The sequence below is a fragment of the Chiloscyllium plagiosum genome, unplaced genomic scaffold (genome assembly GCF_037043375.1).
Source record: "Chiloscyllium plagiosum isolate Xiang-an unplaced genomic scaffold, Cpla_swu_hap1 HiC_scaffold_28, whole genome shotgun sequence".
Lineage (NCBI taxonomy): Eukaryota > Metazoa > Chordata > Chondrichthyes > Orectolobiformes > Hemiscylliidae > Chiloscyllium > Chiloscyllium plagiosum.
In genome coordinates, this window is record NW_028270166.1 from 33,685,306 (window position 1) to 33,696,918 (window position 11,613).

Sequence of the window (11,613 nt, forward strand, 5' to 3'; positions counted from 1 at the left end):
TGCGTGACCCAGTCTTGTGTGATTGGCACCTTTCCATCTGCATGAATTCCTAAGATAAAGGCTTTGGATTCAGTTTACATTCTTGAGTTTTGCTCTGGGTATGCACATTTCAGTGACAACCTTGGTCTAGACCTTCAAAGGTTCAAGGCACAACTCTCGGTGCTAAAATTAGTGTCTCTAAACAAGAAATCAAAATCTCAGCCTACTGTTCCTGGTCACTATCCAGGGATTTTTGCTGGAAAGTGTACACTTGGCTGATGGATGCATTTTGTTTGAAGTTATTGAAGGGCTGCTTGCACTTGTGGAATTGCACTCATAACCAGGTTCAGTGCCCATCACCTTGCATCCCAGCAAGGATCAGAGCACCCATGAGACCACACCTCACCAGTATATAGTGCAGTTTAGATTTGTACATTTAAAAGAGCTTTCTTTGAGTTCACATTTTATTCACATATGCCCAGGAGTTTGAAGTGTAACGAAATTCAAAAACAACTTTACTGAGTCTAGTACAGAGGAAGAATTTGGCAATCAAAAACTTTATAAAATGAACGAATCTAGTTAATGTTCAGTGACTCCCACTGGAATGTTGATGGACATTAGGGTTTGGTGTGGATGCAATGCTCTTACTGTCTAGGTTCACTTTGAAGGATGACCATGTGTTTAATGGCCAGTGGGATGTGTGGAATTAATGCCTTTGGAAGTTACCCCTGTATCAGTTATTCAATAGGAGAGTGATGAAAAGTAGTGCTGGTTGGCAAGGGTTGGAATTAAGTGCTTTGAAAAGATTCTGAGAATATCTCATTTGGGAATATTTACCTTTCGTGCCTTGGAAAGTGACATGGCATTTGTTCAGGTATTTGACATGCTTAGGTTGCTTATTAAGAGCTATAAACTGACGCAAATGAATATAGCAATGTTTGTAGCGTTTCGTAATTCACAGGAGCTTATTATTTTTTGTTGAGGAAACAAAATGTGGCTTCAGTGGTAATGCACATGATCTGCTACTGATCCCCAGTTTAGCATTGGTCTGTGCTGAATTAGTTGGTCTCAGCTGAGACTGTTGGCAGCGGAGTGGGATTGAGGGAAATTCCCCCACTGTCAGGTTCATGCACCTAGTCAGTATAATTTTCCTGCTGGACTATATGTTGGTTTGGATTGAGAGTTGGATATTTTGCCTGTTGCTCCCTGTGTGAGATTCATAGACATGTGGAATTCTAGTCCGAAAGGAATCAGGGTTTTCAAGCAAGAGAGAGGAAACTTGAAGGCTGGGAAATACTCATTACATCAAAACTATTGAACTGTAACCTTGTATTATATTAATTATATTCGAATTGAGTGGTATTTAACATACACCTGTAAGCTGCCTTTCTGTTTGTGGGTCTGCCCAGAATTCTTCCAAAGGAATGTGTGATATTGTGATATTTGAAATGAAAATGAGAGAATGAGCGAATTGTTCAGAGTTTTGAGTAATTTTATCATAGTGCTTCCTCCATGTGGTGCTTATTTACATTTTTAATTGCAATAAAGAATTATTATGGCATGACTACATTTCTTCCTTTTTTAAAAAAAGGGCTGGCTCTGGCTTCTATATGAAGTTTTCGAGTTAGTTAAATTCTAGCAATTGCTATAAAATTGCAAGTATTTCATCTGAAAGAGCTTTCAGCTGTGTAACTCCATTCTTCCAGAACACTAACCATACTACATTGTAATTCAAAGCATTACCTACTCTCTAAGCAGAGCCAGTATCCTTCTGGGTAGTTTGCTGATCTTGATACAAATAATTATTTTCTGACATCAGTCTTCGTTTAGGCCATCTGCACTTTAAAGCTGTGTCTACATAAAAGTGTTCACAATTTAACTGAATATTCTTGGAGAGGGTGCAGAATATTCTCAAAGGGGAGAGTGACTGGAAGGAGATTGTTATACATGTGGGTACCAAAAACATCGGACAAGGTTCTGAAGAAAAAATATAGAAAGTTTGGCAAGAGGTTAAAAAATAGGTCCTCAAGGGTAGTAATATCTGAATTACTCTTAGTGCCAGGTGCTCATGAAAGTAGGAATAGAGCAGATGAATGGGTGGCTGAGGAGCTGGTGAAGGGGATAGGGATTTGCATTTTTGGATCATTGGAATCTCATCTGGAGTAGAAGTGACCTGTATAAGAAGGCCGGTTTGCACCTGCACTGGAAGGGTCCAATACCCTGGTGGAGAGCTTTACTTGTGCTACTTGGGATGCTTTAAATTAGTAAGGGACCTGAAGAGAAAGTGAGAAAAGAACTAAGTCTGAGGCTGGTACAGTTAAGAGAAGCAGGTTAAATAATGAGGCAGATAAAAGCTAGGCAGAGAACGAGGTAGGATTGATAAATTAAACTGCATTTATTTCAATGCAAGGGGCCTGATAGGTAAGGCAGATGAACTCTGGGTATGGTTGGGAAAATGGGACTGGGATATTATAGCTACTTAAGAAATGTGGCTCAGGGAAGGGCAGGACTGGTAGCTTAATGTTCCAGGGTAGAGATGCTATGGGAAGGGTAGAAAGGGGGCTAGAGAGGAGAGGGAGTGGCATTTCTGGTTAGGGATGTTGCCAGGGATGGAGGGTTTGAGCTATAGGGAGAAGCTGGATAGGCTGGGGCTATTTTTCCTGAAGTGTCAGAGGCTGAGGGGTGACCTTACAGAGGCTTATAAAATGGAGGGCCATGGACAGGATGAATAGTCTATCTTTTTCCCAGGGTAGGGGAGTCCAAAACTAGAAAGCATAGGTTTAAGGTGAGAGGGAAAGTATACAAAAGGGATCTAATGATCAACTTTTTTACATGGAGGTCTGAGTATGGAATGAGCTGCCAGAGGAAGTAGTGGAGGCTGGTACATTTACAACATTTAAAAGGCATCTGGATGGGAACATGCATAAGAAGGGCTTAGAAGAATATGGGCCAAATGATGGCAAATGGGACTAGATTAATTTAGGATATTTGGTTGACATGGATGATTTGGACCAAAAAGTCTATTTCCGTGTTGTAAAAATCTATGAATGAACCTTTCCATTCCTGTTATTGAAGTGTTTTGTCAATGAGTCATCTGATGTGTATATGTAGTGACTGGGTCAGAAAGTGTTAATACATTTTCTCATCAACCTGTTCAGCCGTGTCACAAGATCCCTCAAGAGTAAATAATGTGCATAGTAACTAGGAACAAGGTGCTGCAGTTAATGGTGTTTACTGAAAACTGGCTCCATGTGAATCTGGGTTGTTGATGTACCACAGTCTAAGCTGTTCATTGGTACAAATTGGGATAGAGTTCTCTAACCTAAGCATCATATAGGATAGATTTGAACAATTAACTGAATTACACAAGAAGCCTCAAATCTAAACCTTTTATTTAAATGGATCCAGAATGTGATTTGATTAACAAACAACTTCACATCAGATGGCAATTGCACCATCAGAATTGAGCCAGGACGAGATCAGATAAACTTGGTGATCACATTGGGCAAATTATTAAATTCAAATGCAGTTCCTTCTGAATGGAAATTTACTCTTGGTGGGGTGATTGCATTGCTATCAAATTCTCCCTCCCTATATATTGATACCGTCTTATTGACTAGTAGCCTGCTCTGCCAATGCTATATTTGGCCACCTCAACATCCACTATAACTTCAAGTGAAAACTACTAACTCTTATGACCCAACATGATATGTCCTCTCACCACCAGCCCCCAAATTAGTAGGCCCCTTGGTGATGCTGACATCAGCATTCAGAATTGGTAGCAGACATGTTTTTCAGGTAAGTTAAACAGTTCGCACATCATTCGGTTTGGTGGCAAAGTTTATTATATCAGTAGATGAGCTAGTGACCTTCTAATTTCTCATTAATTGTAGAGTGTGAGAGAGCCTCTCCTCCTCCACATTAGTCAAATAGGTAAAGACAGTTGCCCAGTTAAGATTGTATTGTAGTTGTCTCTGGAGAAAACAGATCTTAAAAGGCAGCAATTAGAGCACTGAGTGTACTTGTAATTTGGGAGGGAAAAAGCAACCAAAGTTCCTGCTCCTAATTCCTATCCTTTGGCCCTATTGGAAAGGGAATGCAGGATAGAATAAAAGGGTGGGGAAGAACATGGTGATTCTCTACAGCTGGCTAGTATCTACAAAATGCCTGTAATATTAAACATCCCAACGCACTTCACAGCGTTATCAAACAAACTGATGCTAAGGAAATATTGGAATAAGTGGTTTCAAGGGGCTTCTTAGAGTGGAATGGGTTATGGCTGTGGGGCTCCAGACCCTGAGTCTATACAGGTTGGCTTGTTCTGAAAGGCAGTGTTGGTTCATTAAAGTTGGAGATGAGTGAAGTCAGTGCAATTCCTGGTAAATAGGGGAGTTTGTTAAGGAGGTGGGGGAGATGTGTCCTTTCTATCTTTTCAGCCTCTAGACCAGGAGTTGAAAAGCAGAAGGAAGGGCTGGCTCTGAAAAGAAGTCTTTGTCACATTAGAGGAGAACTAAGTTAATTGGTTGGTGAGAAACTTCCATTGAGGAGTGTCTATAAATGGCTGAAAATTTGATTTTTTTTTTCCTTTTTTAAAAAAATTGTAGCTGCTTGGATTCAAAACATAAACAAGCAATAGGGGAGTCACAGCAAGGCCAAGTAAAATCAATGTATGTAAGTAAACAGTAGTTAACATAAGGGAGTAAAGTTAATACATTGCATGTCAGTTTGGTCATATGGTACAAGTGTCTTGTACTACGTGGAAAGTTGTGGATGCTAACGCGCAAGAAATGACACCAGCTGCAGAAACCTGGAGTGTGCGTTTCAGAACTTGAGCAATAGTTGGAATCACTGGTAGACCACAGGGCTGAGAGCTGTGTGAATAGCATGTTCAGAAAGCTGGTCACACTGCAGCTTGAAAGTTGGGAAGGAATAGATGACTGCCAGGCAGTCCAAGAGGGCCAGGGAGGTAGTACAGGAGTCCTCTAGAGTCCAGATTCCAGGTTGGTTTTCTGTTTTGGATACTGATGAGGATGTAGGGTCCTTGGAGAAGTATAGTTAGAGAAAAGTCAGTGGCATCATACATCACTCTGCTGTACAGGAGAGTAAGAAGAAGAGAGAAAGAACATGTGATAAAATATTGTGTTCACCATTTGGGTGAACAGTGTCTTTGTCTATGGATGTGACTCCAGGGTGGTCTGTTGATTCTCTGGTGCTAGGGTCAGGAATGGTTGCTTGACATTCTTCTGGGAAGGCTGATCAGCCAGAGGTCATAGTCAAAGTTAGTACCAATGGCGTGGGAAGGGAGAGTTCCTCATAGCAGATTTTAGTAAGATAGAAAGGAAATTGAAAAACTGAACAAAATTAGTAACCTCAAGATTACTGCCAGTCCCACATGCCAATGTTACAAGGTATAGGATAATTGAGTGATTGAACAAGTAGCTGGAAAGGTGTTGGAAATGGGAGGACATCAAGTTTTGAGGCATTGGGTCTTGTTTTTGGGAGTTTGGCACCAGTTGAAACAGTGCAGAAGGTCTACATCGAACAGAACCTGGATGAACAAGTTCATATGGAAGTGAAGGTTCTAAAGTGTACAACATAAAAATGTCAGTGGTAAAAGATATATATGTAAATAAAAGGAGAATAGCAAATAAGCCCAATAAACTGAAGGCACAAATAGATAATTGGCAGTATATCATTTCTATAACAAAAACTTGGCTTGAATAGGAGCATTCAACATGCCTGGATTTTGAATTTTCAGGCAGTATAGAGAAGAGGATAGCAACAGGTGAGGCTACAGCATTATTGGTTCTGGAATCCATTACAGCTATGAGGATGAATGATTTAGTAAATGAATCCTTAGACAGCACCTTCCAAATCCTGGTCCCTACATGACCACTGCCATTTTGAAGGACAATGATAGCAAATACATGATAACACCACCACCTGCAAGTTTTCCTCTAAGCCAATCACTGTCCTGACTTTGAAATATATTACTGTTCTGTCATTGTCACTGTGAAAATCCTAGAATTCCCTCCCTAATGACATTGTGGGTGTACCTAAACCAAATAGACTGCAGTGGTTCAAGAAGACAGCTCACTACCACCTTCTCAAGGGTAACTAGGGATGGGTAATGATGTTGGGCCTGGCTAGTGATGCCTGCACCCCATGATTGAATTTTTTAAAATTTGAAAATTGTTGTTATGAGGAAAGATTGGATAAGCTAGGTTTTTTTACCTTTGATAAGAAAGGCTTAAGAGTCCTAGATAAAATAGATGGGGAAGTCTTGTTTCTCATAGTGGAGAGGTCAGATCACCAGGAGGCATGAGGTGAAACCTCTTCACCCATAGAGTGATTAGTGACTGGAATTCACTACCTGGATTGAGGCAGAAACCTTCAACAAATTTAAAAGATACATACATCTGCATCTGAAGCACAACTACCTGCAAGCCAACATACCTAGTGCTGGAAGGTGACACTCAAATAAGCCATGAGTTGTTTTTTCACTTTTGAACAGCACAGACACAATGGAGGATTCTGGGTAATCCAAGATGGAGGACGGGGAAAATTCCTGGCTGTAACAGCTGTCCCTTTATTGAGGTATTTTAGGTGTTGGAGGTGATTTCCTCGAACTCCAGGAGCAGCAATTACTGTTTTATATGCTGTTGCATTGTTTTGGAACTTTGGAGAAAAGAAAGTCAAAACAACAGCAGTTTTAAAAGGGAGAGGAACAGACAAAGGAAGCACATGGTCAGGTCAGTGCAGGAGAGAGAGAGAAAGAAACTGACACCACAGTGAACTTGCACAGTTACTGCCTTTGCTCTTTGAATTCATGTATTGTTGAACATCGGAATGCGTTTGGGAAAATTAAAAAACAGTGAAATTCACAACTGATCTTGGAGGGTTAAAAATCTCACAACACCAGGTTATAGTCCAACAGGTTTAATTGGAAGCACACTAGCTTTCGGAGCGACGCTCCTTCATCAGGTGATAGGCTCTATCACCTGATGAAGGAGCGTCGCTCCGAAAGCTAGTGTGCTTCCAATTAAACCTGTTGGACTATAACCTGGTGTTGTGTGATTTTTAACTTTGTACACCCCAGTCCAACACCGGCATCTCCAAATCATGACTACGATCTTGGAGCGACCTGTTTGGGAAGGTCACTGCACAGAAGCAGATAAGTGGATTTTAAGCGCAGTCTTAAAATAAGTCTGCAGTAGTAAGTAGAGAAGGTTCTTTCTTGATTATATGTTTTATTGATTTATGCCTCTTAATTAAACTTAAAATATAAGCCATAAGTATTAATTTAACCTGGAGCAGTGTTTTCTAGACGAATAAGACAGTGCTATTTTCTGGGTCTGTAGGTTGAAATAAGCAAAAATGGCCCTTAGTAGAGTGATATGCTCTCCTTGTCAGATGTGGGAGTTTAGGGAGAGTTTACGGGTTACTGAGGATTATATCTGCAATAAATGCCATTGGTTGCAAATTCAATGAAATCGATTGGATTGGTTGGAGAGGCAGTTAGAGGCAATGAGGAATTTACAAGAGCAAAGGGGTGTGATGGATTGCAGTTATAGGAAGGAGGAAAAGTCTCAGATACAGTCACATAGATGGGTTAACTCCAGGAAAGGTAAGAGAGGTAGACAGGTAGTGCAGAAGTCTTCTGTGGCTATCCCCATTTCAAACAAGTATGCTGTTTTGGAAAATGTAGGGGGCGGATGGACACTCAGGGGAACGTAGCATGAAAGCCAAGTTTCTGGTATTAAGGCTGGCTCTAATGTAATGAGAAGTATGTCGGGTTCCAAGCGATCGATTGTGTTAAGGCATTCTCTAGTCCAAGGCATAGACAGAAACTTCTGTGGCCTGCAGTGAAAAGTCAGAATGGTGTGTTGCTTCCCTGGTGCCAGGATCAAGGATGTCTCAGAGAGCGTGCAGAATGTTCTCACGGGGGAGAGGGCCCACCAAGAGGTCATTGTACACATTGGAACCAACAACATAGGAAGGAAAAAGGTTGAGATTCTGAAGGGAGATTACAGAGAGTTAGGCATAAATTTAAAAAAGAGGTCCTCGAGAGTAGTATTATCTGGATTACTCCCTGTGCTACAAGCTAGTGAGAGCAGGAATAGGAGGATAGAACAGATGAATGCATGGCTGAGGAGCTGGTGAACAGGAGAAGGATTCACATTTTTGGATTACTGGAAGCTGTTTTGTGGTAGAAGTGACCTGTACAAGAAGGATGGATTGCACCTAAGTTGGAAGGGAACTAATATACTGGCAGGGAGATATGCGAGAGCTGCTCGGGAGGATTTAAACTAGTAAGGTGGGGGTGGGACCCAGGGAGATAGTGAGGAAAGAGATCAATCTGAGACTGGTACAGTTGAGAACAAAGGTGAGTCAAACAGTCAGGGCAGACAGGGACAAAGCAGAGAACAAGGTAGGACTGATAAAATAAACTGCATTTATTTCAATGCAAGGGGCCTAACAGGGAAGGCAGATGAACTCAGGGCATAGTTAGGAACATGGGACTGGGATATCATAGCAATTACAGAAACATGGCTCAGGGATGGACAGGACTGGCAGCTTATAAAGGAGGATAGTAAAAGCTTTTTTAGGTATGTGAAAGGCAAATAAATGGTTAAGACTAAAATTGCGCCCTTGAAGACAGAAACAAGGGAATATATTAGGGGGGACCAAGAAATGGCAGAAGAATTGAATTGGTACTTCTGATCTGTGTTCACTGGGCAAGGCACAAGCAATCTCCCTGAGGTAGCAGTGGCTGAAGGACCTGAACTGAAGGGAATTTATATTTATATTTGCACAGGGATTGGTGTTGGAAAGACTGTTGGGTCTGAAGGTTGATAAGTCCCCGGGACATGATGGTCTACATCCCAGGGTACTGAAGGAGGTGGCTCGAGAAATCGTGGATGCGTTGGTGATTATTTTCCAGAGTTCGATAGTTCCTGCGGATTGGAGGGTGGCTAATGTTATACCACTTTTTAAGAAAGGTGGGAGAGAGAGAGCAGGAAATTATAGACCAGTTAGTCTGACCTCAGTGGTGGGAAAGATGCTGGAGTCTATTATAAAGGATGAAATTACGACACATCTGGATAGTAGTAACAGGATAGGTCAGAGTCAGCATGGATTTATGAAGGGGAAATCATGCTTGACTAATCTTCTGGAATTTTTTGAGGATGTAACTCTGAAGATGGACGAGGGAGATCCAGTAGATGTAGTGTACCTGGACTTTCAGAAAGCTTTTGATAAAGTCCCACATAGGAGGTTAGTGAGCAAAATTAGGGTGCATGGTATTGGGTGCAAAGTACTAACTTGGATTGAAAGTTGGTTGGCTGACAGGAAACAAAGAGTAGTGATAAACGGCTCCATTTCGGAATGGCAGGCAGTGACCAGTGGGGTATCACAAGGATCAGTGCTGAGACCGCAGCTGTTTACGATATATATTAATGATATAGAAGATGGTATTAGTAATAACATTAGCAAATTTGCTGATGATACTAAGCTGGGTGGCAAGGTGAAATGTGAGGAGGATGTTAAGAGATTACAGGGTGACCTGGACAGGTTAGGTGAGTGGTCAGATGCATGGCAGATGCAGTTTAATGTGGATAAATGTATGGTTATCCACTTTGGTGGCAAGAACAGGAAGGCAGATTACTACCTAAATGGAATCAATTTAGGTAAAGGGGCAGTACAAAGAGATCTGGGTGTTCTTGTACACCAGTCAATGAAGGTAAGCATGCAGGTACAGCAGGTAGTGAAGAAGGCAAATAGCATGCTGGCCTTCATAACAAGAGGGATTGAGTATAGAAGCAAAGAGGTTCTTCTGCAGCTGTACAGGGCCCTGGTGAGACCACACCTGGAGTACTGTGTGCAGTTCTGGTCTCCAAATTTGAGGAAAGACATCCTGGCTATTGAGCGAGTACAGCGTAGGTTCACGAGGTCAATTCCTGTATTGGCGGGACTACCTTACGCTGAAAGACTGGAGCGACTGGCCTTATATACCCTTGAGTTTAGAAGACTGAGAGGGGATCTGATTGAGACATATAAGATTATTAAAGGATTGGACACTCTGGAGGCAGGAAACATGTTTCCACTGATGGGTGAGTGCCGAACCAAAGGACACAGCTTAAAAATACAGGGTAGTCCATTTCGGACAGAGATGAGGAGAAACCTCTTCACCCAGAGAGTGGTGACTGTGTGGAATGCTCTGCCCCAGAGGGCAGTGGAGGCCAGTCTCTGGATTCATTTAAGAAAGAATTGGATAGAGCTCTCAAGGATAGTGGAATCAAGGGTTATGGAGATAAGGCAGGACAGGATACTGATTAAGGATGATCAGCCATGATCATATTGAATGGTGGTGCAGGCTCGAAGGGCAGAATGGCCTACTCCTGCACCTATTGTCTATTGTCTATTGACAGAAAGGGAGGCAAGAGAGGAGGGAGAGTGGCCTTTTTGATAAGGGATAGCATTATAGCTCTACTGAGAGAAGATATTCCCAGAAACACGTCCAGGGAGCTTATTTGGGTGGAACTGAGAAATAAGACAGGTATGATCACCTTATTGGGATTGTATTATAGACCCCTTAATAGTCAGAGGGAAATTGAGAAACAAATTTGTAAGAAGATCTCAGTTATCTGTAAGAATATAAGGGTAGTTATGGTAGGGGATTTTAACTTTACAAACATAGACTGGGACTGCTATATGTTTAAGGTTTAGATGGAGAGGAATTTGTTAAGTGTGTGCAAGAAAATTTTCTGATTCAGTATGTGGTTGTACCTACTAGAGAAGGTGCAAAACGTGACCTACTCTTGGGAAATAAGGCAGGGCAGGTGACTGAGGTGTCAGTGGGGGAGCACTTTGGGGTCAGTGACCATAATTCCATTAGATTTAAAATAGTGATGGAAAAGGATAGATCAGAACTAAAAGTTGAAGTTCTAAATTGGAGAAAGGCCAATTTTGACAGTATTAGGCAAGAACGTTCAAAAACTGATTGGGCGCAGATGTTCGCAGGTAAAGGGACGGCTGGAAAATGGGAAGTCTTCAGAAATGAGATAACGAGAGTCCAGAGAAAGTATATTCCTGTTAGGGTGAAAGGAAAGGCTGGCAGGTCTAGGGAATGCTGGATGACCAAAGAAATTGAGGGTTTGGTTAAGAAAAAGAAAGAAGCACATGTCAGGTAAAGATAGGAGAGATCAAGTGAATCCTGAGAAGAGTATAAAGAAAGTAGGAATATACTTAAGAGAGAAATCAGGAGGGGAAAAAGGGGATGTGAGATAGCTTTGGTAAAAAAGGTTAAAGAGAAACCAAAGGGCTTTTACAAATACATTAAGGACAAAAGGGTAACTAGGGAGAGAATAGGGCCCCTCAAAGATCAGCAAGACGGCCTTTGTGTGGAGCCACAGGAGATGGGGAGATACTAAATGAGTATTTTGCATCAGTATTTACCGTGGAAAAGGACATGTAAGATATAGAATGTAGGGAAATAGATGGTGACATCTTGAAAAATGTCCATATTACAGAGGAGGAAGTGCTGGAGAGCTTGAAATACATAAAGATGGATAAATCCCCAGAACCTGATCAAGTGCACCCTAGAACTCTGTGGGTAGCTAGGGAAGTGATTGC